Here is a 26,538-nt window from a genome sequence, read left to right as displayed (position 1 = left end):
GCCATTCAGCGCAACTAGAGGGGGAGCAATGAAAGGACACTGCAATTCCCAGGCTCCCTGCTCCAAGTTTTCTCTCCCTTGAGGAAAATCAATGCAAAATGTGAGTCGCTTATCAGATATTTCACATCCAGGAAGGCACAAGCACGAACGCAGCCCTGGAAATGCACAGCTGGTGTTTTTCTCAGATGGATTTTTTTTTCTTTAAAAAATAAATTTTAAAAAACGGCAAAAGAAACACAGGTGAAAAAATAAAAGCAAAAAACCACGCCTCACACAAAACCCTGAAGAAACAAAGAGCTAAGCGTGCTCCTCACATTTTATGAGTAGAAGATCACGGCAGGATTAGCCACAAAGCCATTAGAAAGTCTCACTAAGGTCACAGTGATTGTCTGGAGAGCAAAGGTTGTTCAACAGTGATTGCACTTCAAAACACAAACCACGTCCAATAACACCACCAGCTGTAGCACAAATAACTCCAATAAAAGCCTCCATACTTCTTTTTGCTTATACTTTTAAAATTTCCTTGTCCAGTAATTTCCAGTTGGGGCTGTCCTGGTGTTAGAGGGATTCCAGTTCCATTACAGACAAACCCCCAGCTATTGATCAGAGCATTTCCTACCCCAGGAACCAGGACACAGAGCTGAAACCTGTTTTTCTGTGGCAGCAGAGGAGCTGCTCAGGCTCCTCTCAGAGCATCACTCCTGGCTCCAGAGGTCACCTTTGCTGGGGGGATCATTAATAAGCTGCACATTTTGCAAGGATTAACACCCACTAAACCTTGGCGTTTATTCCAGAGACGGAGATCAATGGGGCACTTTAGCGCAGGACTAACAACATCCCTGAGCTGCTTCTCTCCCTCTTTAATCATCTTTGGTGGGGCTACAGAGGCAGCAGTTCAGAGGGTTTGTTTTCTGGTTTATTCGTGGAGCTGGGAACTAATTAATCCCCTTGTTATCAAAGCAGAGCCTCTGATTGGGGTTGTCCATAACTCTAAAGTGGAGCCCTGAACAAACCACACGGAGAAAAAGTCTGAAGTTCAGGCAGAGGAAGGAGCTTTGTGGAATACAAACAAGGGATAAAGCAGCCTAATTCTGGTTCTTTGATGGATCTAGTGTGAAAAGGAAGACCAATACACTTTATACTTAGAATATTGTGTCTTTTTACACTCAGCAGAAAATCTGTTTGAACATTTATCTGCCAAACCTGCAGATCTCTTTTTTCAGTGTCATGTCCCATCGCGTGTGTGTGTCCCAAGTAAATAAAATCTACAAAATCTACAGAAGAAACAGCTATTGCATATGAAGGTGAATTTCCTATAATTGACATGATTTTTTCTGTATTAATATTCTTCAATATAATTCACAGTGCTAAAACACATGGAGAAGGCACTCAGTGCTCTCTGCAGTTGCAGGGAAAGAGCAAAATAAGGATTTAAAAATAATAATGATAAAAATTATTTACACAAAAAGGTAAAAATGGTGAACATTGATTCCATAGCAAATTCCTTTTCTTTTTTCTAGAAGGCTGCATTTTGGAAAAGGATCCAAAAGGAAGGAAGGATCCTTTCCCTGGAGCTTCATTGCTGGAGTGGTTGTGCCACCTCCCTCCCTCGTGGTGGTCACTTGCCCAGAAGTCTTCAAGAATTCAGGTTGGTATGGTTTAATTGGGTTTTCTGGTTTCTCTCCTCCAGCAGCAAACTTTCTGGGGAATTCAGAGTGCAAGAATCCATTTTTGTGGGATTTCAAGACCTCCTTTATGCAAGAGCAGACCATTCCCCGATGCCTGTGCTGTTCAACTACCCAGCCTGTCCAGCAGCTCAATTTACTTCCTAGTGCATTTTAATTCTTACAAATGCAAGCGAATTATGATGGATTTTTGCTCTCAGGTTTCCAATACCTGTCTCTGACAAGACCTCAAGGAATATTCACAAGACAAAGGTGGTGTAACTCCATGAATCTGAAATTACATCACCTCTGTATTGAAAAACAATTGCAAGGTTGAATTCATGAAAAAATTATGCTGGAATTTAGTTTAGAACGTGTCTAACAGGACTGAGGGGAAATGAAGCCAATATTTTGGGAAATTATTACTGATTGGCACTGTAAAATTAAGAAATTCAATCTTACTTGAGGTGTGCCATGGATTCATGAAGAGGAGCAATCTTGGGTGGGTGGAGGTGTCCCTGCCCATGGCAGGAGGTTGGAATGAGATGAACTTTTAGGTCCCTGCCAACCCAAACCATTCTGCAATTCTGTGATTTAGGATTTGAGGGTAACCAAAACATCTGCATGGGGTCAACACCAAGCAGCAATTCAGGTGGGTTCATGGGTGAATGTCAGAGCAAAGGGTGGCACTGACTGAGTAAAGCATCCCATGGGATGGGATCATATTCCTTTGTTTAAAAAACTCATCTCAGGCCTTAAATTTTGCCTTGTGGTCACAGGGATTTGCCCTTGAACAAGCTGCTGCTTGTGCACAGTGGAGAGTTTAGATCATGTTAGTCCTTGATCTAATTCAGTTAAAGAGTTGATAAAGACATCCTGGCTTTATCTGCTGCGTCTGAGGGAGAGACAGAAACGCTGACAGAGCCGCAGGGAGCTCCTGAAGGCGCGGTGACAAACCCCACGAGCATCATCCCAAGGCATCTCCAATTTCCAGCAGCAAACAGAGCACAAAGCGTCTCCCAGCCCGAGTTTGTGCAGGAGACGCCTTGGCTCAGCTCCTGATCCCTCCCTGTGCTCCTGATGCTCTCCTGTCTGCTTTACAGACCACATCCCATCGCCCAGGTATTTTTAGCCCGCACAAGGACATCCTGCACTTCATCCTGAGACAGGGAAATTTCTGTCACTCCAGAGGCACCTTCTGAGGTTGCCCCAGGAGTTCTCTGTGCTCTGACACTGTCAAAACTCCAAGAGGAGCAGCCCTTCCTTAAAGGTGGAAAAGTTTTATTTAAGGGGTTTCTGACAGCTGGAAACACCACAGAGTTTCAGTTGGTTTGATTTTTTTTTTTTTTGATCAACAATGTTTGTTTGGGTTTGTTTTTTAATTATTTTTTAAAATGTGATTGTCACAGACATATTTTCTGAAAAATCCTGTCGTTAGAATCTTTTCTCCTGAGAAACTGAGAAGCTTCAGCTTCTCCATGTTTTGCTGCTTTGGAATGTGATTTGGGGAATCGTTTACCCAGCATGTGAAATTGTTTTTACTTGATGACCAATGACAGCCACCTGTGTCAAGGCTCTGTCAAGGTCATTCACAAGATTTTATTATCATTCATTCCTTCTTTGTTAGCTTCCTGATGAAATAATTTTCTCTCTATTCTTTTAGTATAGTTTTAATATTCTTTTAATATAGTATACATAAAAAAATAATAAATCAGCCCTCTGAAACATGGACTCAAGATTCTCATCTCTTCCCTCATCTTGGGACCCTTGAAAACACCACCACACATTCTTTTCTTTTTTTCAGATAGAATACCACAATTCTTCAAAAGCAAAATCTTTGACAAAGAAATGCTGATCTCAATGAATTTTTGTTTTGACAGGGTACCAGGAAAAGCCAGAAAATTTGTGTAACGTGCAAATATTTTATCCTGACCTCTAGGAAAAGACTGGTTTGATACTCAAATTTATCACCACTTTCTCTGTCGTTTCTCAAATATATGGGCAGAATCTTTACTAGGGTACAAGATAGTTCAGAAAAATCTAAATCAGAACTTTACAAGTTCTAATAAAAAGAAAATTCAGCTGTTCAGAAGTTCAAAATTCAGCTGTAGAAGTGTTTCATCTTTGTTGAATGAAAAAACTGAGACCATGGAAAGGTTTGGGTTGGAAGGGACCTTTAATCTCACCCAGAGCCACCCCAGCCATGGCAGGGACCCCTTCCACTGTCTCAGGTGCTCCAATGTCCAACCTGGCCTTGGGCACTGCCAGGGATGCAGGGGCAGCCACAGCTGCTCTGGGAATTCTGGGAATAAGAAATGCATAAGGAAATTCTTTTCTTTTGACATAGAAGAGGCTAAATTTTTAATAAACTTTTAAAATTGGCTACAAGAAGCTTGGGCTAATCTGTTGCAAGCAACTTTTGGTCTATTTACTCTTGATACCACTTAGAAAAAGCCCCATAATTATTTAGAAGAAAATTTTAATGAGGAAATACCTAAAATTCCATTTTAAATTTTATTCGTAATTAAAAATGGAGCTGCTAATTATAATGCCTATCTCCTTTAGAAGGTGCTGCAAGGCTTAATTAATTGTCACTAAAGCTCATTTGAGAAGCTCACAGGAAGAAAAGTGCAAAATTGTTTATGTTAATCAGGGGGAGAGCTCTGAATGGGGCTGCTGGGCACCTGTGGGCACATTCCAGGGGCTCCACGTCCTGCTGTCCCCATTTCCTAGCCCAAGGGCAGAGCAGGACAGCTGAGGTGCTCCCAACGTCATCAGAGAAGGCTCCAGGAGAGCTGGAGAGGGGCTGGGGACAAGGGATGGAGGGGCAGGACACAGGGAATGGCTCCCAGTGCCAGAGGGCAGGGTTGGACGGGATATTGGGATGGAATTCCTGGCTGGGATGGAATTCCCAGAGCAGCTGGAAGTGCGTGGGATCTGGAATTCCAGAGCAGCTGTGGCTGCCTCTGGATCCCTGGCAGTGCCCCAGGCCAGGTTGGGCTTGGAGCACCCTGGGATGGAGGAAGGTGTCCCTGCCCATGCTCACTGGATGGGCTTTTATTTCCTTCCAACTCAAACCACTCTGGAACTCAGTGATACACTCAAGTAACTTTTCTCACTAAGGGAAGGACTCTCCCCTGCCTGGCTCTGCCTTTCCTCTGCTGAAGCAGTCCCAAGAGGAAAAATGGAAATCCAAGAAGGTTTGGAGTACAATCAGAATTTATGTCAGTGCTACTTTAGACAAGCAAGTCTCCCCTCCCTATTTAAATTTACATTTGTTCAATATGTGACATAGGAAGGGGCAGCTGAGTGTTTGCAGAGGTCACTCAGGGCTGGATGGGATTCAATGACAGCTCCCACCCCACAAACTGAGCCTGACAGGGCTGTGGGGACCAGGACCAAACAAAACTATTCCCACTCCTGCTCCAAACCGAAGCCCAGTGCAGTGACCCAGTTTTTGAGGAGAGAGGTTTGTGATTACCTGACAGGAGCTCATATTTGCACGAGAGGAACAGCAAGAGCACATTTAATCTTTCATGCTCCGCTCTGACAGCTGCGCTTTCGCTCGCTCAGCTTTCCTGAAGGATGAGCCAGGCAGAGCTGGTTTCTATACATCCCCAATTTCCAGACGGGGCTGTGCACAAACTGCAGGAGCTGTTTATCTGATTGAGGCACTAATTGTGCGGGTTCTGGCTGGAGCAGCGTGGGGAAGGCAGCGCGTTTCACGCTCAGCGCCGGCGAAGAGCCGCGCAACGCTCCGCGGATAAAGGGCTCGTGGTCCCAGCTGGGAAAACAGTTCCATTATCTCCCAGCTGCACAGACCTTCCACACGGCTCCGTTCTGCCTCGCTGGGAGCTCCCAACAGTCCTGCGGGAAATTGTGGAGACCCCAGACACGTCCCTGCTCTGTAAGTACAGACGCGTGCTGGCTGCTGCGTGAGGATGCTGCTGGGGAGCCGCGCTCGCTGGGCTGGCTTTTTATCCTTCCTCGCTGCTTTTCATTTGCATGAGGGGGAGAGAAGGGGGGAAAAGTGGCTGCTTTATTTCTCCTGCGTGCCTGGAAATGGCTGATGCTGCAAACGGGCGCGTTCTGGGCAGAAAAGGAGGTGTGGGATGGATTTGTATGCGAGTGAGGGCGAGGCAAGCAGAGGCCAGCCTGCGCTGGCCACAGGCACCACAGGTACATCACTGGGGCTATCTCAGCTCCCTGCTGCAGTGGAACGGGCACACAGAGCATGACAGTGCTAATTCTGGCACTTCCCAACGACTTTCTGCAGCGTGTGAAAAGCCGGAGTGGGTAATGAGAGCCTAACCTCATTTCTGCCAGCTGAAGGTGGAAAAGCAATAAATATAAATCTGCAGGGAAACGTAGGTAAGTCCTAAAAGGAAAGTTTTTCCCTGTTGCTCATTTGAATCATCAGAGGAAAATATAAAGCAGGTTCACAGCCTGTGCTGAACTTTGGGTCTGCGCCCAAGGACCTGCAGGAGTGTTAGTTTGGATATTGTTGTTTATTTACACTGCATGACACAGCTTTAAAGGATGGGATACTTTATCAAAAGTTTGGGAAGTCTGTGCTTCCAGAAGCAAGTGCCTGACTAGAACTTTCTGTTAAATCAGACGTTCCCATGGTGCTTTTGGGGTGAATCCTGGGATTCAGAGGGTTGTTGTATGTGGGAAGGGGCTCCTCCAGCAGGGTGCTCCAAGCTGACAATTTCCTGCAGCATTTATGGAGCTGAATGATCAAGCAAGATGCAAACACTCTGCAAGTAACAATTACTTGTCCTTTCATCAGCACTGCAACCCTTTGCAGATAAATATTGTGAGTTAAAATCCAAATATTTACTCCTTGAAGTAGCATTTCCACCTCCCTTTTTATTTTTCTTCCCCAAACAAAGGAGACTTGCGACTTCCACACAAAGTCCTGAAAGTTCAGAGAATTTTTCAGTGTGTGCCATTAAACCTTGCAGTGTTCGCAATTCCAGGCACCACAAATCCCCACAAATAACCCATCTCCATCGGCCAGCTTTGCCTGTGGTGCTCCAGAGGCACTGTGTCAGTGTTTCACATTCCACAAGTCTCTGCTTCGTGGGTTTTATGGCACTAAAAAGTCCCAAATCAGTACCTCCATGAAGTCAGCAACAACCATAGATCACACTTTATCGTGGAAAAAAAGGAAAATAAAACCCCCCAATGTTTGCAGCTGTGGGTTTCAGATGCTGGTGAGGTACTGCTGGCCATGGATTACAAGTTTTACCTTCCATGCTGAGGATAAAATTATAAATAATCCATAACAAACTAAGTGCTTTAAATCAAGCAGGAGCCATGTCTCTTTCCCTTTGCTTCCAGCTTTATGACCACTATTAAAAAGGTTTGTGGTGCATAATAAGCTACCCTAAAATGAATTTCTTGCCTTTGGAGCAAGTATTTCCCTCACAGAACAAGGTGCCGGTGTGCCCAAGGGGCCTTAAAACACAAAGCTGGGTGGCTCAAAGCACTGTTTGTGTTTGAGCTGAGAATTTTCATTAGAATATATGTTGTGAGTGTGTGGGGAGAGATCAGCTGTATGAAACAGCATCAAATTTGTATTTTCCTCCCCAAAACTGCATGTTGAAGTATTCCTTCTGTTAAAAACTGAGTTTATTGCAGAAGATTTGCCACAGATTGGCCTCTGCTCACCTTCCTCAGGGACAGAGAGACACAAAAACCATTTTAATGGTGCCCTGCTTGTCCCCAGCCTCTGTCTCTGGAGCAGGGGAGGCTCTTGCAGAGGAGGAAAACCAGCAAGTCTGGCCCAAAAAGTCATTTATTCCTTCTTCCCAAGGGCTGCATTCAGGCTGGCCATAACTCTGTGCTTGGGGAAATTTGTAACTTCGTCTGTCTCCAGGAGAAGTGGAGACACGAAGAAATCCAGGCTCAGTTTTACAGCTACAACTCCCTGCTTGGCAAAAACCATCCCTGGGACACACAAAAAGCCCCAGACACAGCAGAATTTAGGTGAGTGGGTGACCCTGTTTGCATCCAAAAACGATCAGGCTCCACAAGTCTCTTATTTACACAAAGGCGTTCCACAAGTGGAGAATATTCAAGGAAAAAAATAAACACATTAAAAAGAGAACAAAGCATATTCAAGTGCCCTAATCACAGCAAACAAGAACAACCCAAATTAAAATAGATCTGGGCACTGTACTTAACAATTCTTCATCTTTTGGAGTAAAAAACCACACACAAGTGTGAGACAGAGCATCAGAGCTATAGAAACCCTACCTGGAGCTAGGAAAGTGCTAAACACATCAGGTCAGCACAGAGCAACGAGCCAGCAAGGTATTTCTGCACTAAAATCCCTCATGGGGACTTGAACTGCTCAGTTTCAGAGGCTGGAGGAGAAGCAGTGAGGAAAAGCTGGAATTTCTCCATACCTTTGTGCTCTCAGCTCTGTCTCCTCTCCTCCAAGGAGCTCCTGGTGCAGAAGGTCCAGCTGGGGCTTTTCCTGCTGGATGAGGAAACTGCTCAGCACTTCCTGCTGCTTTTATTCTGGAGGGCAAAGGGGATTCTTCCCAAAATTTTTTGGGGAAAAATGATTGATCTGTCTTAATGCCCTTCCTGAAGGGGCTCCAGGAGAGCTGGAGAGGGACTGGGGACAAGGGATGGAGGGACAGGACACAGGGAATGGCTCCCACTGGGAAAAGAGTAGGTTTAGATGGGATATTGGGAATCAGGAATTGTTCCCTGTGAGGGTGGGAAGGGGCTGGGACGGAATTCCAGAGCAGCTGTGGCTGCCCCTGGATCCCTGGCAGTGCCTAAGGCCAGGCTGGACATTGGGGCTGATTTGGAGCAGCCTGGGACTGTGGGAGGTGTCCCTGCCTATGGGGGTGAGATGAGCTTTAAGGTCCCTTCCAACCCAAGAAATTTCATTATTTGATCTCATCTCTTTATTCATTTTTGGGGTTTTTGTGTTCTGGGTTTCCTCTAGGAGTTCCAACTCCAGAGCATGCAGTGCTGAGGGGAGCACTGAGAGAGGGATGGGAGGAAGGAGCTGGGGGGAAGAAGAATAATTTCCCTCACTTACACCCTCAGATGTATTTTTAGCCTGTGAAGACCAGAAGGAAAGGACCAAGTGAGTCAGAAAAGCAGTTTGTTTTATTAAAATTCCTGACAGCATCTGCTGTAATGCTCTTGTTAAAAGAGATGGAAAACATCAGAATGATGAGAGGAGCTGTGTTCTGTCCTTGCTCTTTGCACAACATAATAATATGGAAAGGAGTGGAATTGGTTTCCCAGGAACTGGTTTATTGGCTATATCCAAACATGAATGACCCAGGTACACAAAAACCCTCCTCAGGGTTCTGATCCAGCTCCCACTTGAGGCAGCTCAAACAAATAAAAACACTCTGCCTACTTTTCCTACTATAAATCCTTCCTTCTCTTCAGCACACCCTGATGTGATCACCAATAAGATCCATTTTTTAAATGAGATTCTTCAGAAAAAATACAAATGCTTTATATTTAGTAATGAATTCAGCTCTCCCATGGCTACAGTCAAAGCATGAGGATCCCATATCCCTCTTTGTGGGGACGGCTGCAAGGAATCTTGTATTAAAATTCTCTTATTAAACTTATCTCTTATTAAATGGGGCAAGACTGGCTGGAAAAATGAGGGTAAATACCAAGTGTGTACCTTTGAGCAGCACCTGATTTTAATTCCCATCCCTGTGATTCACACTGGGAATGTAGGACCTGGCTGGGATGAATTTTGTGTGATGGTGTTTACAGGGGTCTCAGGTTGAGGGAAGAGATGAGGATCTGACTCCATGTTTCAGAAGGCTGATTTAATATTTTATGATATATATTACATTAAAACTATACTAAAAGAATAGAGGAAAAGGTTTCATCAGAAGGCTGGCTAAGAATAGAAAAAGAAAGAATGAATAACAAAGGTTTTTGGCTCGGGCTCTGTGTCTGAGCCAGCTGACTGTGGTTGGCCATTAATTAGAAGCAACCACACGAGACCAATCCCAGATGCACCTGTTGCATTACACAGCAGCAGATAACCATTGTTTACATTTTGTTCCTGAGGCCTTTCAGCTTCTCAGGAGGAAAAATCCTAAGGAAAGGATTTTCCATAAAAGATGTCTGTGACAGTTCTGCACCAAGTTTCTCACTGAAATGAATGAGTTTTCAGACATTTAGTGATTATTTCTGCTTCAAACACACCTTTCCCACTGCCTGGTCTGTTGTGGGGTCAGGATATCAGGAATGGGCCTGTCTGGATCACAGAATGCTTGGCACTGTTCTGAAACCCTGGTGCTCTTCAGCCATTCAAATCCATTTCTCCCAGACGTTCCCTCAGCCAGTTTGGTGTGTGCAGAACACGAGCGGTGCCTTTGGTGAGAGAGATGGGGATTAAAAGCACAGAAGTTTCTGCAACTTCATCTCTTCCAGCAGTTTCTGATAATCCTACCATGAAATTACAAAAGCAGCGGGACCAGAGCAAACCTCCCTGGAAATTGTACTCCCTCCATTTGGAAAGGAAGCCAGATAAGGTGGAGATTCTTATCAGCTAAATGAGAGAGCTGTGTCACATGGCCTACCCAGAGTCCCACCCTCAGCTGAAAACCCTCAGTCAGGGCAGAATTTGGGCTGGTGAGCAGTGGATCTGTGAATCCCTGCCTTTCCCTGGGTGTTGCACCTTCCAAGGGATTTGTCCTGGAGCCAAGGAAAGGAAAACAAACCCAAAATTCTCCACAGAGTCTCGGGATATTTAGCTTATCAGAGAGACCATGAGAAAAGTTCAAAAGTCTCTTTTCCTTGCCCCATGGTTGAAGAAGGAGTCAGAGCTCTTCATTTCTCAGTCTCAAAGTTGTTTATTGTATCTTATCTATAAAATTCTTTCTCCTGTCCAGCCAAGGTCCATCCAGCAGGACAGTTCCAGGCACTCTCCCTGCCCCCAGGGTGGTGTTATCTTTTTATACTAAAAAATACCTGTACAATATTTACAATTACTTTCCAATACCTATCACCTATGTTAGACAGTGAGCTTCTACTCTAAACCAATCCAAAAGTGCCACCATCACAGCAGAAGATGGAGGTAGAGAAGAAGAAGGAGAAAGGCTGGACACGCCCAGTTCCCTCCATCTTGCTCCCTGAACCCCCATACCAAAAACCCCCAAATCTACTTTTCCACCCCATGATAACTTCACTAATATTCTATTTAAAATGTCATGGCTTGCTGATCTTCATCTAAGGGTAATTTATTCCATGGGTCATAATCAAACCCACAGGGGCATTCTGGGCTCTGTGCCAGGGTCTCTGAGCCCCCTGGCAGGGTCCTGGCACTCCAGGACAGCCAGAGGGATGTCCTGTGTTCCCACAACAGAGCCAGCACAGAGCCACACTGGGCACCCACAGCATGACCTTGTGCCTCAGTTTCCCTCCTCTGATCCATCAGCTGGTAGCCACTGTTCCACTGCTCCTGATGCTTTAGAAGGGTGTCACCCTGGTTTTTTAAGATTTTCTGAGCCTTCTGATGTTGACATTCTTGTAAGGAACTTTCTCACACACTTTCTGTAAATAACTCATTGTTTTGCATTCCTTTATGGAGGAGGAGAGAGTTGAGGGACTGTTGGGTTGACCAGTGCCATTGGAGAGGTGGCACTGTCACCCTCCAATCCACTGTCACTTTTGGAAAGCTATAAATGTTGCAGTCAGAAAATAAACTTCCCTTTTCCTTCACCTTGACAACAGTGGTTTTGCACTTGTGTTTTTTCACATCCTATAGTGACAGAGGGGGATAACCCTGGAGCTGTTTTACCCTGTTTTACCCATGGCACTGTCATTGTCCCTGACACTGCACCTCCAGACTCTCCTCACACTGATCCATTCCCGTCATTTCCCTTATTTCCCCACTGATGGGTTGGTTTTCCTTTGGATGGCAATAGCAGGGAAGCTCTGCAGGCCCCAGAGAGGGAATTTCTCTCCCAGAAATTGTTTTGGCTGCTGGTTTAGAGGGAGCACTTGGGCTGCTCAGCGGGTTAGAGGTTTTACCCCTGTTAAAGTCACTTAAACTGCCACCTTTCCCTCAGCACTGATATCATTAGTGGTGACACATTGCTGCAGCCTCTCCACAGAGGTCACCCAGCCCTTTCTGGAGCTATCACACAAAGCTAAAAGCCATAAATATTATCTTTAACCCTTTCCTCTCCTGTGTGACTGCACAGCCACTGGAGGTGCAGGTCTAATTTCTTTCCTGAACATGCTCAGGCTCCTCTATTCCACCAAATCCATCAGTTAGCTTTGTATTTTCAATTTTCCCACCCCAAAATCCAAATAGATACCAATATTTGGTATAAAACTCTAATGCCTGGGCAGCTGCATTCCCATCTGTCTGTGAGGGCAGAGCCACAGGGGAAAGGCTTGTCAGAGGGATCTTACAAGGAAAATCTGTATTTCCTGCATCATTGAAATAGGAACAGCTATTCATGAATTCCTTTGCAAAAACCTGGGCTAAAGGTGTCCCTGCCCATGGCAGGGAGTTGGGACAAGATTATTTTATGTTTTTTTTTTCCAATTCAAAGTGTTCTGTGATTCTCTGAAAAAATTTACATAAAAAGAAACAAACAGACTCCTTTTTTTTTAAAAAAAGGAGAGAATTCTTGTAGAGCTGAATGTGCTCCAAATATTTGTTGTTGCTGTTTAAGTACCAAGCGGATTTTGAGCAGGATGAAGTCAGGCTGAAGTCTGTGCAGAAATTGCCAGGAAAATCACCTGTGCCAGGCTGGAGGTGTGGTGAGGAAGGGTCAGGAGGTGGAACCCCCATCCCTGGAGGTGTTGCATGGAAGGGCTGCAGGTGACACTCAGAGCTCTGGGCTGGGGACAAGGTGGGCATTGGGCACAGGCTGGACTGGATGATCCTGGAGGGCTTTTCCAAGCTCAGAATCCCAGGATTCTGTGAAGTACCCCTTGCTCATGTGGGGCTCCCTGGAGCTCCTGCTCAGGTCTTACACAGCCCTTCCTGTTCCCTGTGTGCCAAACACAGAGCTGGGTGTTTAATGCTCCATTTGGCCACTTTTCCATCAATTTTTCCTGCCTGTTAATAGGATTATCCACCCCCTGAGCTGCTGCCATGCCCAGACATGGTGCCAGGGCTGCTCCATCCCCCTCTCCAGGTCTGACTCCATCACCTCAGCTCTCACTCAGCTGCCTGGAGCGAAGGAGAATCCTGGCTTATGAACCTGCCCACAGTTGCTGCAGTTCCAGCCAGGAATAAACTGTTCTTAACCTAAATACTCCTCTGAGGACACTGAGCTGGGGGGAAGGAGCATAACTGTGCTGAATCTGGTGCAGGCAGGGATGAGTGAGCCTGGACACGCTGGGTAAGTTGGGAAAGCAGCTGGAAAGAGAGGGGAGGGAAAGGGGAGCAGTGGTGAGCACAGCTGAACAATAATGACCACTTTAGGATGTAGTAAATGCAATGTTTCCAAATAAAACACAGCCTGTTGGAGCTACAAAGAATGGAAAGGCTGCCAAAGTGGGAGATTTGTCCAAAGGCAGCCCAAAAAATACATCAAGGGGAAGGGAAAGTCCAGGGTGTGAAAAACCCTTCCATGGTGAGAGTGAGGAGAGGCTGAGGTTGGGAGCAGCACCTATGGAATAATTGATATGGCAAACTAAAGAGTGATAAAAATGATAGAGCAAAGTGGGCAAAGCTCAGTGGAAGAAGAGTTGGTGTGGAACTGAATTTACAGGAAAAATATTTTTTTCACTTTAATGCAAAATGGCCACTAAGGTGAGCCAGGATCTACCACGAATCTCAGAGAAATGCTGATAACAAGAGACTTCAGAGGCATTTTGGGATGCTCTGAGGAAAGCTGTGGGGAGTGCTGTTTGGAATTCCTCTGTACTTGAGGTATTTCAGCATTAATTGCACAGCTTTACTCAGAGATTACTCATTTCAAGTTAGTCCTACTGAAGGTGTTGAATAATGGATGATATTAAACTTTGGGTTAGGGATTCAGGGGATTGATTTGGAAGACATAGGTGAGACAGCCCCAAAATCAAACTTCTGTCAAAAATTAGCAGAATGAAAGTTCCATTTGAACTGAAGAGCTGAGAAAGAAAAGCACCTTTCTCACTGATTCAGGCAAAACAAAAATGACTAAGCCTGTCACGATTTTACCTCTTTGTCTGGCTGACTTTCTCAGCAAGATTGATTCCAAATCCAGCTAAGCCCTGAAAGGAATTAGCAGGAAACTGCTTTGTTGGAGGATGCTGAGGGGGTGGGTTGAGCAGCCAGGGAAGCAGCAGCAGCAATACCCAAAAATAAAAGCCCAGCCCTGACTAACCAGGGGGCCCCGTTGGGCTCACTGGAGTGTGAGCAAACCATAAAACCTCTCACTGGAATCCACAGAGGCAAAAGCAACGCTTTGAGGGAACAAAAAGCAGGTGAGAAAGCGTTTGTGAGGATATTAAATGAGAGAGCACAGAGTGGGAGGGAATTAGGGACCATCCAGTGCCAGCCCTGCACAGCCAAAGGCGCAAGAGATGCTCCAGGAAGGTCTCACTGCATCAGTCAGCCCCAGAGCTTTGGGTTAAACTCCTGCTTTCCTCTAAAGCCCAGCCTAACTCTGCACTCCTGTCAGAGCCCAGGAATTTCCTCTGGCTGCCCCGGAGCACTCGAGACCCTGACAGGGGCACAGAGACCTTGGCACAGGGTTAAAAACACCTGTGCCTTCCATTTTAGCCCATGGAAAAAACAATTACCAACTTTATATTAGGACTCACAAGCCACAAAAGTTCAAGTAGAATGATAGTCAGTTTGTTATGAGATAGAAAAGTAGAATTTTGAGTTTTTAGAATGGGGGTTCAGAAGCCAAGATTGAGGGATTTGGGCATGCTTTGTCCTTCTTTCTTCTTCTTGGCCTCCATCTTCTGGGTGATGGTGGCACTTCTGGATTGGTTTGGAGTAGAAACTCATTGTCTAACATAGGCGATAGGTATTGGAAAATTATTGTAAATAATGTACACAATAAGTGATGGTGGCACTTTTGGATTGGTTTAGAGTAGAAATTCACTGTCTAACATAGGTGATAGGTATTGGAAAATTATTGAAAATAATGTACAGGTAGTTTTTAGTATAAAAAGATAACACCAGGCAGTCAGTGTGCCTGAACCCGACCTGCTGGAAAGACCTCGGTGAGTCAGAGAAAGAATTTTATAGAAAACAGCAAATAAACAACCCTGAAAAGCAGAACAGAGGAATCCTGACTCCTTCTTCAGCTGCCAGGCTGGGAAAAGAGACTCTGACACATCTTGGGGTCATCCTGACCACAGAGACTCCGAGACACCTCCAGCCCAGGCTGGGCTTGGAATGAGCAGGAAGAGCTGATCTCTTGTGAGCCACACTCAGGGCAGGAACAGGGCATCTCCAGGCTGTTCCCAGGAATTCACATTCCTCAGAGGTGTTTCACTGTTAAAAAAAAAAAAAACAAACCCTAATGGATGTTTCTGTTTTGCTGTTATTTCAGTGTTTTGGAGGAGCAGTAATGCTTTGGGTAAAATTCAAATCAATGCAAACCTCATAAGCCAATAAAATTTTATAGATGGTTATCCAATATGTAATTTGTTACACAATTTCTCTGTGGCTTCTGTTTATTGAGACATAAAGACTTTGCTTTTTTTAAGGGAGGTTTTATGTGAGGAGGGCATAAGAAGGAATAACCTTTCATACCTATTGTGCCATAAACTAAATTACTCTTAACCCAAACCATTAATCTTGTGGTGGCAGCCTAATGAGACCAAAGGAAACAGAAACAAACTGCCTGGAATCTTCTTGAAGGGGACAGCTTTTATTTCCATCAAGCCTGTGGCTGCCCAGCTTGGCCACATGGATGTCACAGTCGATAATATCAGAAAATATAATAAAAAGTAATCCAGGAAAATGATGAGGGCATAAAGCTTGGGACAGGGAATGAGTGTAGAAGAGATGTTCAGGTGTAGCTGCACACTCTGGTTATTTCCTGGCAGGAATTTCCTGCTGGATGTGAGTAATGGAGGGAAGGGAAGGAGCTCTGAGCAGCAGCCTGGGGGCTGCTCAAATAGAGATCAGCGTGGCTTTGGTGATTTGGATCAGGAGGGCTGGAAAATCTCTCAGAAAGAATGATCCCCACCCCAGTGAGGAAATGCACTGCAGTGCTGGTGCTTATGACTAAGATGTTCTTTCTCTAATACAACTTTTCTCTCTGCAATATCCTTTGGCCTGTACACAACATCATTTTTCCCGGTGTAATTTCAAAGCAAAGGAGCAAAACTCGGCAGCAAATGAGACCTTTCTTTTTATGTTTTATTTTTTGGAGCCAAGCACACAAACATAAAAGGAGCTTTTACTCAGTAGGTCCTGCTTGAAGTATGAGTGCACTGACCTGGAGATACACACAGAGTAAAAGCCAATTTGAGGCTGTCTCATAAGTTAAGTGAAGCTCCAATCTTGGGGAATCTGATCTAAATCTTGCTGAATTCAGTGGGATGTTTCCTTTCCCTGGGCTGGAGCAGCCCTTGCATGTTATTATCTCCATTAATTCCTGGGTGATTTCCCCACCACACAGAGCAGTTGTGGCTGTGGGATTTGCCTGGGCAAAGGAATTGAAGTACATGGTGGTGAACTTTTTTTGGTTTGTCTAAAAAAGAAAGAAAATCTAAAGACAGTGGTATTGTGATGAAGGGAGGAATGATGAATTTGACTCCATGTTCTCAGAAGGTTAGTTTATTACTTTATGATACTATATTATATTAAAAAATGCTATACTAAACTATACTAAAGAATACAGAAAGGATACTCACAGAAGGCTAAAAAGATAATAATGAAAACTTGTAACTCTCTCCAGAGTCCCAACACAGTTTGGCACCAATTGGCCAAAGAGTGAAAACAACTCACAGCAGAACCCAATGGAACAATCACCTGTGGGTAAACAATCCCCAAACACATTCCACATGAGCACAACACAGGAGAAGCAAATGAGACAATATTTGTTTTCATTTTTTCTCTGAGGCCTCTCAGCTTCCCCAGAGAAAAATCCTGGGTGAAGAGATTTTTCAGAAAATGCGAATGCCACAGAGTGGATCCCTTCAGACCCCAAGCTTGCTATTTCCCTTAAAGGATGACAGATTTTTGTGAGAGGAGCAGACCAAGAGAGGAATAGAAATAATCCCTGTGTTGCTCTCAGCACAGAACTGGTGAAAAAAATGGATTTGTGTCATTATGAGGCAACAACATTGTTTTATGTGTCAGGGGAAAAAGAGAAATAGTCCATTATTTAGATCAGCACCAGTAAATGGATGTTTTTAAGCCTGAAAAGCAGGGCCATCTCCTCCTTATCATCTCCATTCCATCTCCTAAACTCTTGCTGAACCTGTGAGAGAGCCTGGGCTGCGAGAGGGAGCGCGAGCCAAGGCTCAGAGTGACACGGAGTGACACCAGCAGGAGTTATTAGAGGAATTTATGAGCACAATCAGACATGAGCATGACAAGGAGTTGGGGAAGAGCTGCAGTATCCAGGAAACAATCTGCATTATTAAGAGCAGAACTCCAGGGAAGGTGTGATGAGCTTGACAAAGTGCAGACACTTCACTACGGGATCCTCCTCAAAGTCTCTCCCTCTAAACCAGAAGCACTTTAAAGCCCATTAGAGACCAAACTATTTTGGGGTTTTACCACTGCAGTTCCAAGGAAATGTGTAGAAACTCGATGATGGAGCAGCTTTGCAGGGATGTGAGCTGAAAATGAGGCTTTTACAGTGTTTTTTCTGCAGCTGTTGGGATGGGTTTGATAGTGCTGGGGGAGCAGCAGGTTGGGATTGGCCAAGGCTCCAAAGGTGGCTCTGAACTGGTGTCAGTGTTGGTGTGAAACTGGTCTGAACCTCCCTGAAATGGGGCATAACCAGCACAGCTTCCTGAGAGCTCAAAAAAAGATTTGGAAATGAAAGTTTATTGTTAAATATTTAGATCCTCGTCCCATGGAAAGAGTCCCCAGAGAGGAAGGAGAGTTGTAACCACGGCGTTTCACTGTTCAGGTTTACCAATCAAACTATAAATCAAAGGATTTATTTTTTCCTTTCAATATGTACCCAAATTCAACAAGACACCTAAATCCATCTTTTGCAGCTGATATGAGAGTGATCCTTCAGCAAAGAATGCACCTGAAAATTTGTTAATTAGCAATTTCTGCTATGGAACAGCCATTCCACAAAGCTGGCATTAGACAGACCCCGAAGCAGGGAGCTTAAATTCCAAAGACCCCTTAAATTCAGTGTTTTCCTTGAACAAATCCTTGCTTTTCTCTGGCATATTAGCAGTGTTAAATCACCAGCCTCCTGTTTTGAAGGCAATTTATCTTGGGCACTTTAAAAAAGGAAGGGGAAATTTGGGATGTTGAATTGTTTTGTTTTTATCCATGTGGAAAATGAAAGTGTGACTCCTTGATAATGCAGTCATGGATTTCTTGGGACAGAACATTGTTTTTATATGTTCTAAATGTGGTGGTTTTCTCTTAAAACAAAGGACAACCTTTGTAAGAAGTTTGGTGAAATCATGTGCTTTGGTAGAGCCTCCAAAAGGCAAAAAGTTGCTTTTGATAAGGGATGAAGGAATGATAAGAGAATGAGGAAAGATCCCCTTTGCTGTGGAAAGACAGATTTTGATATTCTTCAATTCTGCTGAATCAATAACTGTAAGAGTTTACAACAAACAGTTTGATGCAGGAATGAAACCAGAGAAATTTCACTACTTGTGCCACCAGAATGGCACAAAATGGATTAAGGGTGCAGGAACTGCTTGGGAAGCACACAGAAATAGGATGTAAAATTGGAAAGGAAAATACAGAGCAGGGGGGTGAAAAGGGAGGTAGAACCAGCTAAACATGGAATTTTCACAATATATGAAATATATTTCGCAATAACATCATTGAAACCCTCAGGATTTTTCCCTCTGGAGATTTCTCTGGTTAATTTTGAGTTTTCCCTGCACTTTTCCTGGGTGCTCAGGACCGTGGTGGTGAGGGAATAATTGGAATAATTCCCCAGCACCCTGTTGTAATTTGGGCACTTAAGCAGCAAAATCATTTGCATCAGGACTTTGCCAAGTGCTCCTCACGGCCTGGGGTGAGACAGCAGTGCTAAATTTACTTTTTCATTTCTGTGTTAAACCGGATCATTTGGCATTGTCTCCTCTCAATTATTCTCTGTGATTCCAACAACATATTTTGGTGCATAAAGAGAGTGGAAATGAAAGCACTGAATAGAAGGGGATAAAAGAGGCTCCTTGGAGAGCTGATGCTAAAAGGCAACAGGTGAAAATCCTGTTAGATTGCAGTGTCCGGTTTAATGGATGAGGAAACAAAGCAGAAATGAAAAGGAAGTTCTGCCTCTGGAAAAAAAAAATGCACTGCCAGGAGAAATAAATCTCTTGCTAAATATTTATATCCAGTCCTGGCCTTTCACAGCCCCTCACGTTTTTGAATTTTGGAATAGATTTATTTAAAATAACTGCATACATAAATAAGTGCATCCTAAATATACCTCTCTGTGTATTAGGAGACTCTAAGTAAAATTATTATTCTTATCATAAACCAGATAAATTTAAAGAGTTCTTCTGCCAAATAGATTTGGTCCTGGTTCCCAGCTGGTGCAAATTTGCATTTTTCCATGAAGGTCAAGGTTTTCCTGCTCTCACCCTGGAGTAGCCAACCCTGTTTACCTGCTAAAAACCCAGAACACCTCCAGAATAGCAAGTTCAAGTTCTTTAGTGTACCCAGGAATGGAAAACTTTCCTAAATCCTGATTACTATTCCAGCAAACATTTTGCTTTCCTAACCTGTTCTGGGTTTGTAGGAATTGTCTGCTGCATATCCAGCAGATGCAAATGCATCAATCCCTGCGTGTGTGACTTGTTTGGAGTGCAGGGCAATTATCCAGGAATAAAATCAATTTCTAACAAATCATCTGCCATGTGCAAAGCAGGCCTCTAATAGTAATTAAACTCATAAAATGGATTAATGTTTCTCTCTATCTCTTCCTTTTACCCACTGGTAAAAACAGCTCATACATGAGTTCTAGGAAAGAGCATGAACTGCAGAAGGAATTAATTAATAAGCAACAAATAATCACAAATAAATTCATTTTAGGCCCGGGATTACATCATGATTTTCAAGCAACCTGATACAGTTGATCATGTGAAATGACTTTGAAGTGACTTTGAGGGAATTTAAATGTTCATATGGAACTTGTAGCAAAAATAAAAACATATTTAATGCATAAAAAGGGAAAAAGAGATAATTTTGTTCTAAATGCGCCAAAACATTCTCTGTAATAAAATGAATCTGAAGTTGTACCTCTATTTAGCTCACATTGACATGTTCTTCTCCAATACACTCAAACACACAGCTCATAATCAAGCTTTCTTCTCAAACTGCCAATTTAAATACAAAAAAAAAGTCTATAAGTTATTCCCTGACTTGAAACACAGCCATCTTCTCAAAATCTAAACAGTGGTTAATGTTAAAGTTGTTAAAGAAGGACATGGCTATTTATATTTATTAAACCCTAATAACTCAATAATTTTAATGGAGAACAGTGGAATTAATAACTCAATAATTCTAATGGAGAACAGTGGAATTTCTGCTCACTCTGGGCAGAGAAGCTTTCCTGTTGGATTAAGCCTTTTTCTGACCCAGAGATGGGGCAACTGAGAGGTGTTTTAAAAACTTCTATTCCATTTTGAGTCTCATGAGAAGGGTGAGAAAATACAGATGTTAGAATTCATGCCATCAAAATAAGAAGCCAGCTATTTTTTAATTACAATACATTATAAGCATTTCTTGGCCTGTCAGCTTTAGCCACCCCACGCTGTAAATGCCTTAAAGCCAATCATCTAAAATCACCCCTTATGGTCTCATTCCAATGCATCTTTCACAGTTCTATTTCTCCAAAGTATCTAGAGTTATTTGCAAAGCTCTATGAATCCATTTCCAGCACATTCCCCATTTCCAGTCCTTGTCCTTCCTCCTGCCAGGCTTGGCTGGTGTGGAGCAGCCCCCTCAGGGCATCCCCTTCACCCACCCAGGGCTCAGGATCCCTCTTGGATCACCCAAACCCTTCTGGATTTTCCATGGGGGATCCTTTAGAAACTCCAGCTTGGTGTTGTTTAAAGGACTTCTTCGTCTTCCTCCTCTTCCTCCTCTCCTTTTGCATTCCACCAGCATCCAGCTCTGGAGCTCCAGCAGAAGACAGAAATCATTTGTATTCCTCATCCCATCTCCAGATCATCTTCAAACCTGTCTAGACATCAAAGCAATCTGTTTGCTGCTCTGATTATTCCACTTGGCTGTGTCCCCTATCTTAAAATACATAGATTATGCTAAATTAAGTCCAATTTCATCCAGAAACCAGCTGATTATTTTCTTCCTTTTCCTCATTATCCAAGAGATTCTAAATGATAGCAATAAACAGCAACGGCATCACAAGGAGGAAGGGGATGGGAAGGATCCTCATTTCACACTGAATCATTACTTGTTAAACAATAAGCCTTGAAATTAACTTTCCCTCCTGACACCCCTGCATGCACAAATGCAAATAAAATGATTACAGCCTTCATCTTGGGCAAAAATAATGGTCATGGATGGTTCAGCTAATCTTAAAGTCACCCTGGGATTGCAGCCCTGCTTGTTCCTATTTCTGTTGGTTAGAATTCCACCTAATCATGGTTTAAATCCATGGTCACCCAGGTCAGCCCAGATCTAGTCCTGGCCACTTTATTTATTGCTGCACTGCAGTATATGGCTATTAAAAAATCCAAATATTTCCTGACAGCTCTCGGGGGAAATCTACAGTTCATAATTTCCTTTCATGGTACTATTAATACTTCCTGACAGGCTGAAAGCCAGTTGTTAATAATCTGGAAGATTTCCAGGTTCTTGTCTAAAAGTAGCTTCAGTTTCACTTCTTTTTTTTTTTTTTTTTTTTTTTTTTTTTTTTTTTTTTTGGCAAATTTTAACCCTGATCCAGAAATTTCTGAGGCAGGAGTGGCAGGTGGATGCCCTGGTCCCTTCTGCAGGTGTTTGTCCTTGAACCTCCTGATTCAAAAGAACATTTCTCCAACTCCAGAACTCCAGGGATGTTTTGCTCAACTCCACATTCCCTTTGGGAAGAAAGTTTGGTGGATTGGAATGGAATTCTCTGTGTCCAGTGGGGAAAGAAATTGCCTTTATTTATTTTTTTTTTAAGGTGTTGTGAAGGCCACCAGCTGGAGGACCAGGTGTGTAAGAAGTGCAGCAGCAAAAATAATAAATACTAAAGATACTGTTTATTTGAAAGGAGAGCCCCATAAAGATATCACAATGCCTTTAATATGGATTTTAATAAAAAGATCTGGGATATTGAATGTGAAGAAGCAGAAGATTAAACTGCCAACACCTAATAAGAGACTTTAGGGTGGCACAAATGAAAGCGTTGCTGGGATATCAGGCTCAGAGAGAAACAACTGCTGCATGAGATCTTGAAAGAGATTAAGTCTTCAAAATATTATTGTAAAAGTTTATCAACAATTCCTTTATTAACCTCCATATCTTTGAAGAAACCTGCACACTGTCTTTTGATGATATTCTCATTTTGATCCTCTTTTTAGTGAAGAAATGGGAATTTTGCTGCTGACTTCAGTCAAAACAGAATCAATTTTTTTAATCATTATTACACTGATAATATTTGGAAGGAGGTTTTCTTAAGCTTTCACTCATAGATATGAAGTAGATATTAAACTTTTCACCTGGGAAGAACAATGTGTGCTCTTCATTCCAGTGCTTGGTGCCATCAAGATCTGCAGCTTTAGTGTTCGTGAAGAAGTTAAAAGAAAAGTAATAATTGGTTCAAAAGTGATATTATCAGATTTGGTAAATTTAACACTTTCAGATCTCTTCAAAAACTTTATTTCATAGTGTATTGCATTGAAAATTGATCCACACCTACATTTCAGCCAGGCGTTGGAAGCATTTTTATCAGACTTTTTCCATCTCAGTGTTTGCTCAGCAATTGCTGCAGTCTGTATTAAATGACTGTGAGAGAATCTTCTTGTTGTTGGAAATTATCTTGATGATGAAAACTTCCAAACTCTAATTCACATGGAAAATGTTCTCTCATTCTCTCCTGTAGTTCCCACAAATCTCTGAGGGCTGAACTGATGCTTTCATCCCACCAACACTTCCAGCACAGATTTCACACAGGTGTTGGAAGTTCATTCCCACTTATTTAGGGATTAAAATGAGAGCAGCATTGTTTTAACCAAAGAATGAGCAATCAGCCCTTTCAGGCTGATTACTGGCATTGCATAGTGTATAAACTTTAAAAAAGGGTGTCAAAATACAGCTTAAAATGGGGTTGTATGAGATAGCTACACCTGCATGAGGGCTAGGACTGGGTTATTCTCTGTAATATTCATTATCACTTAAGCACTTTGCTGTTGAAAGACATTTTAATGCTGATTTGTCAACAGCACAGCCCACTGGGGTTTCTACCTTTCAGCCTTTGTATTTGGGTTAAGTACAACAAACTCTCTCATTGGCTCTTGCCTGTGCAGCCAGGGTTATTTACAGCTGGGATGCCCACACAAGGTTTGGCACACAGCAAATAATCAAAATAATTTAAAAGATATTTAAATCCTTCCTTGTCTTGTACTTGGCTGTTAAAGAACGTGTGAATGCTGACAAGGATGTTTAGAATCATGGAATGGATTGAGTTGCAAGGGACCTTAAAGCCCATCCAGTGCCACGTGTGCCATGGGGAGGGACAGCTTCTGATGCCCTGAGCAGGCTGCCCTAGAGCAGAGGCTGGGCAGAGTCACAGAATAAAGCAGGGATTTATTCAAAGCATCTCCTCCATGGACCCACCTTGGGCAGCACCAGAGCCCAGCCAGGGCTGAACCCAAGATGAACCAAAATGGCCCCAAAATGCACGGCCGGGCACGGGCTCTGTCCCTGGGATCAGTTCTGCTCCATTTGCACCTTGCAGTTCATTGTCCCATTGCAGCTTTAGCCCAGGCAGTCCCACCCTGCTTGTTTTTCTCTCTCCAGCCCACGGGGTTTGTGCTCCTGGGCTGAGATTTGGGTCATTTGTCCTTGGTGCCCAGCTGGAGCAGGAATTGTTTTGTCTCCCTGCTCTGTGCACAGAGGTCACCATGCCCTGATGTGAAACTCAAAACTGCACAGCACTAAAGCAGCACAGAATCTGAAAAATATAAAAGTTAAACCTGAGGCATCATTTCCACCATCCCAGGCTGCTCCCAGCTCCATCCAACCTGGCCTTGGGCACTTCCAGGGTTGTGCATCCACAAATTCCCTGTGCCAGGACCATTTCAATGCTGGTGAGTCCGGGACAGTGAGTGAGGCCTCATCAGACGCCAGAGAAAGTCCATCCCATTCCTCCTCAAATGTCTTAATTTGGGGAGTTTAAGGCACCAAAAGCCACTGTAGTGTCCCACCATGTAGGTTCTCAATGTCACCTGCAACACAACGAGCTGTTTGCTCGGGGTTGGGAAAATGTTTTGAAAACACAAGATTTAAACCCTCCCCGAGGGCTCCATGCACTGAATCTGAATTGCAAACGAGCCACAATATTTCCAGTTTCCCTAGGAAAAGTAAGCAATAGCAGTCAGGAGTGAAAACCAAATGGAAATCCAAGTCCTTTTGTGAGAGAGGAAAAACAGGAATGATCAGTATCGGAAACCTTTGTTAAATAGCACGGGGTGCTTTTCTCCCTCAAAATATGGTTCAATAATTCTAAATAAGCACTGAGAACTCCAACAGCATACGTAAATCTTGCTGGAGCCTGGCAACCTGGTCGCTTCTGCTCCTGCCCTGGTAGCTGCGAGTGTTTGCTATTCACTCTGCTATGGATATCTGGAAAATATTTTGAGTGCAGAAAGCGCCTCAGGGATAAAAAGTTTGAAAAGAAAAATGTAGCTGTATATCATTGGCATTCATGAGAAAATTCACATTAGATGCCTTGGAATCAGGTGCTCAGGAGACAATAGAGAGATCAGGAGCAATGGTGTGCCAGGAATGCAAGCCTGGCTGGGACAGACTTATTTCCTGGCACATGAGGAATACAAAAGTGTGGAAGGCCAAACTCAGAAGATAATAGAGATGTGTGGAAGCTGGTGGGAGGGAAAGCTGAGGCTGCAGAATAAAAAGGCTGTGCATGCACTCTCTGGATTAAAGCCTTTCCCTCCACATTTCCATTTCTTTCTTCTGCCATACAGATCTCATTCCATAGATGGTCACACCAATAAACCAGGAGTGAAGCTCCCCCACCAGCACCACTGTGGAATTTGGCCCCAAATCCCTGTTGTTACACTTTTTAGGTTTTTTTTCTCCCACCAGGTCAAAAAGTTGCTCTTTCTGCAAGCACAGCTACATTTTGCCATGGGTAAAAATGTCAATTTGCTGGAATTTAGCTGAGAGCAAAATCTCATCATTCCCAGGGCCTGACAGGTTTTACCCCAGTTCAATGTCACATCACCACCTGAACCAACTTTTACTTGCAGAAAACTTTACAGAAAATTGTGGCAGAAGTGGGAAATGGGGCTTATTTTCATGAAAATTCAGATGACACCAGAAGAGCAGCTTTGTATTTTGTCATAGATTTGGTCCTGTAAATGTTTTGTTACTCAAAAAATAAATGGTTGAAGAAATTAAAGGTCTTGAAAACCAAAGCCTCGGCACCAGGTTGGGATAAGTGAAGAGCAAGACATTAGCAGTTAAATTAATATGTTAAATATATGTCAGATTATTTTAATTAATAAATGAATGCACAGCCTGTTCCCTTCTAAAGTCCAAGGAAAACAGCAGTACAACTGAAACCTTCAGCCCCACAACAAGAGAGCCTTTGCCTCCGTGTGCCAAGGGCCAAGTAAACACTCAAATCCTACTTTTAGACAGAATTTTTCAATATTCCAGATGTCCAGGAGGGAATGTTTGATGGCAGCAATAGTTTTGTGTCCTTTCTTTCCAATATTACCCAGAGTGTCTGCAAGGAGGAGCAGGTGCAGCTCAACTCATCCATTGCTGACCTGGGAATTTTTTCCACCTTTTTCCATATATTCACCTCCTATATATCCCACACATTTGGATGTCCCAAGAGAAAATATCTCTCCTTCCTCACAGATCAGAAGTGAAAATGACAGGTATAAATTATCTGAGGACTGAGTTCTTTCCTGTGGACTTGTTTTCTCTAATGGGAAAACAACAAAAAATGATGTTGCCTCCTTCTGTAACAAACATATTTGTGTAAATTACATCCTGCTGACAAATGGACACACAATCAGGATTTTTAGGGGGAAATGTAATGTTTCCCCCATGATCACATTTAACATATTTTGTTTTCCATCCATCTCTCTGCTCAAACCATGGCATAACAATTAGAATAAGTGATAGCAGCACATCCAGGAAACAAAGGGTATGATGGCAGAATTTATCTTGTTACATTTCTTGATTTAATGCCAGTCTGGGATTTCTGGTCTGAACCAGATTTTTCTTATGCTATAAATATTTCAGTTTTTTCATTTATTCTTGATTTAGTTTGACAGTAAATAATCCCATGGAAGCAGCTGTTGGAAAGATGTTGTAAAAAATATTAAGTGCCTGCTTGCCAGTTCAGTCCTTGTGTATGTCAAAGGGAAGGGAATAAAACAGTTGGGTAACTTAAAGGAAATATTTGTGTGTGTGTGTGTATATTTACAGTAATGCCCCATAATTTGCAGTCCTAGGAGCAGAAGAATTACAGTTCTGAGGATTGATCAATGCCTTCTATGAATACAAAGAGTTTGGGTTGTATATTCTCAA

General features: G+C 43.2%; 1 protein-coding gene across 3 annotated transcripts in view; it reads left to right on the top strand.

Annotated features, from left to right (window-relative positions):
• Nucleotides 1-5,082: 5,082 nt before the first annotated feature.
• The window catches only part of CNTN6 (contactin 6), a 128,253-nt gene continuing 106,797 nt past the window's right edge, over nucleotides 5,083-26,538 (top strand). The window contains exon 1 of one of the 3 annotated variants that reach the window (XM_058031963.1): nucleotides 5,083-5,571. The gene's annotated coding sequence lies outside the window, so the exon portion shown is untranslated. Of the gene's footprint in view, nucleotides 5,572-5,955; nucleotides 6,036-26,538 lie in introns of those variants that run through there. The other 2 variants (XM_058031961.1, XM_058031962.1) reach the window with 2 other exon arrangements.

The sequence above is a fragment of the Melospiza georgiana genome, chromosome 11 (genome assembly GCF_028018845.1).
Source record: "Melospiza georgiana isolate bMelGeo1 chromosome 11, bMelGeo1.pri, whole genome shotgun sequence".
Classification (NCBI taxonomy): domain Eukaryota; kingdom Metazoa; phylum Chordata; class Aves; order Passeriformes; family Passerellidae; genus Melospiza; species Melospiza georgiana.
Note: the sequence above shows the minus strand (reverse complement) of the source record. Positions and strands in the feature narration are given on the sequence as shown.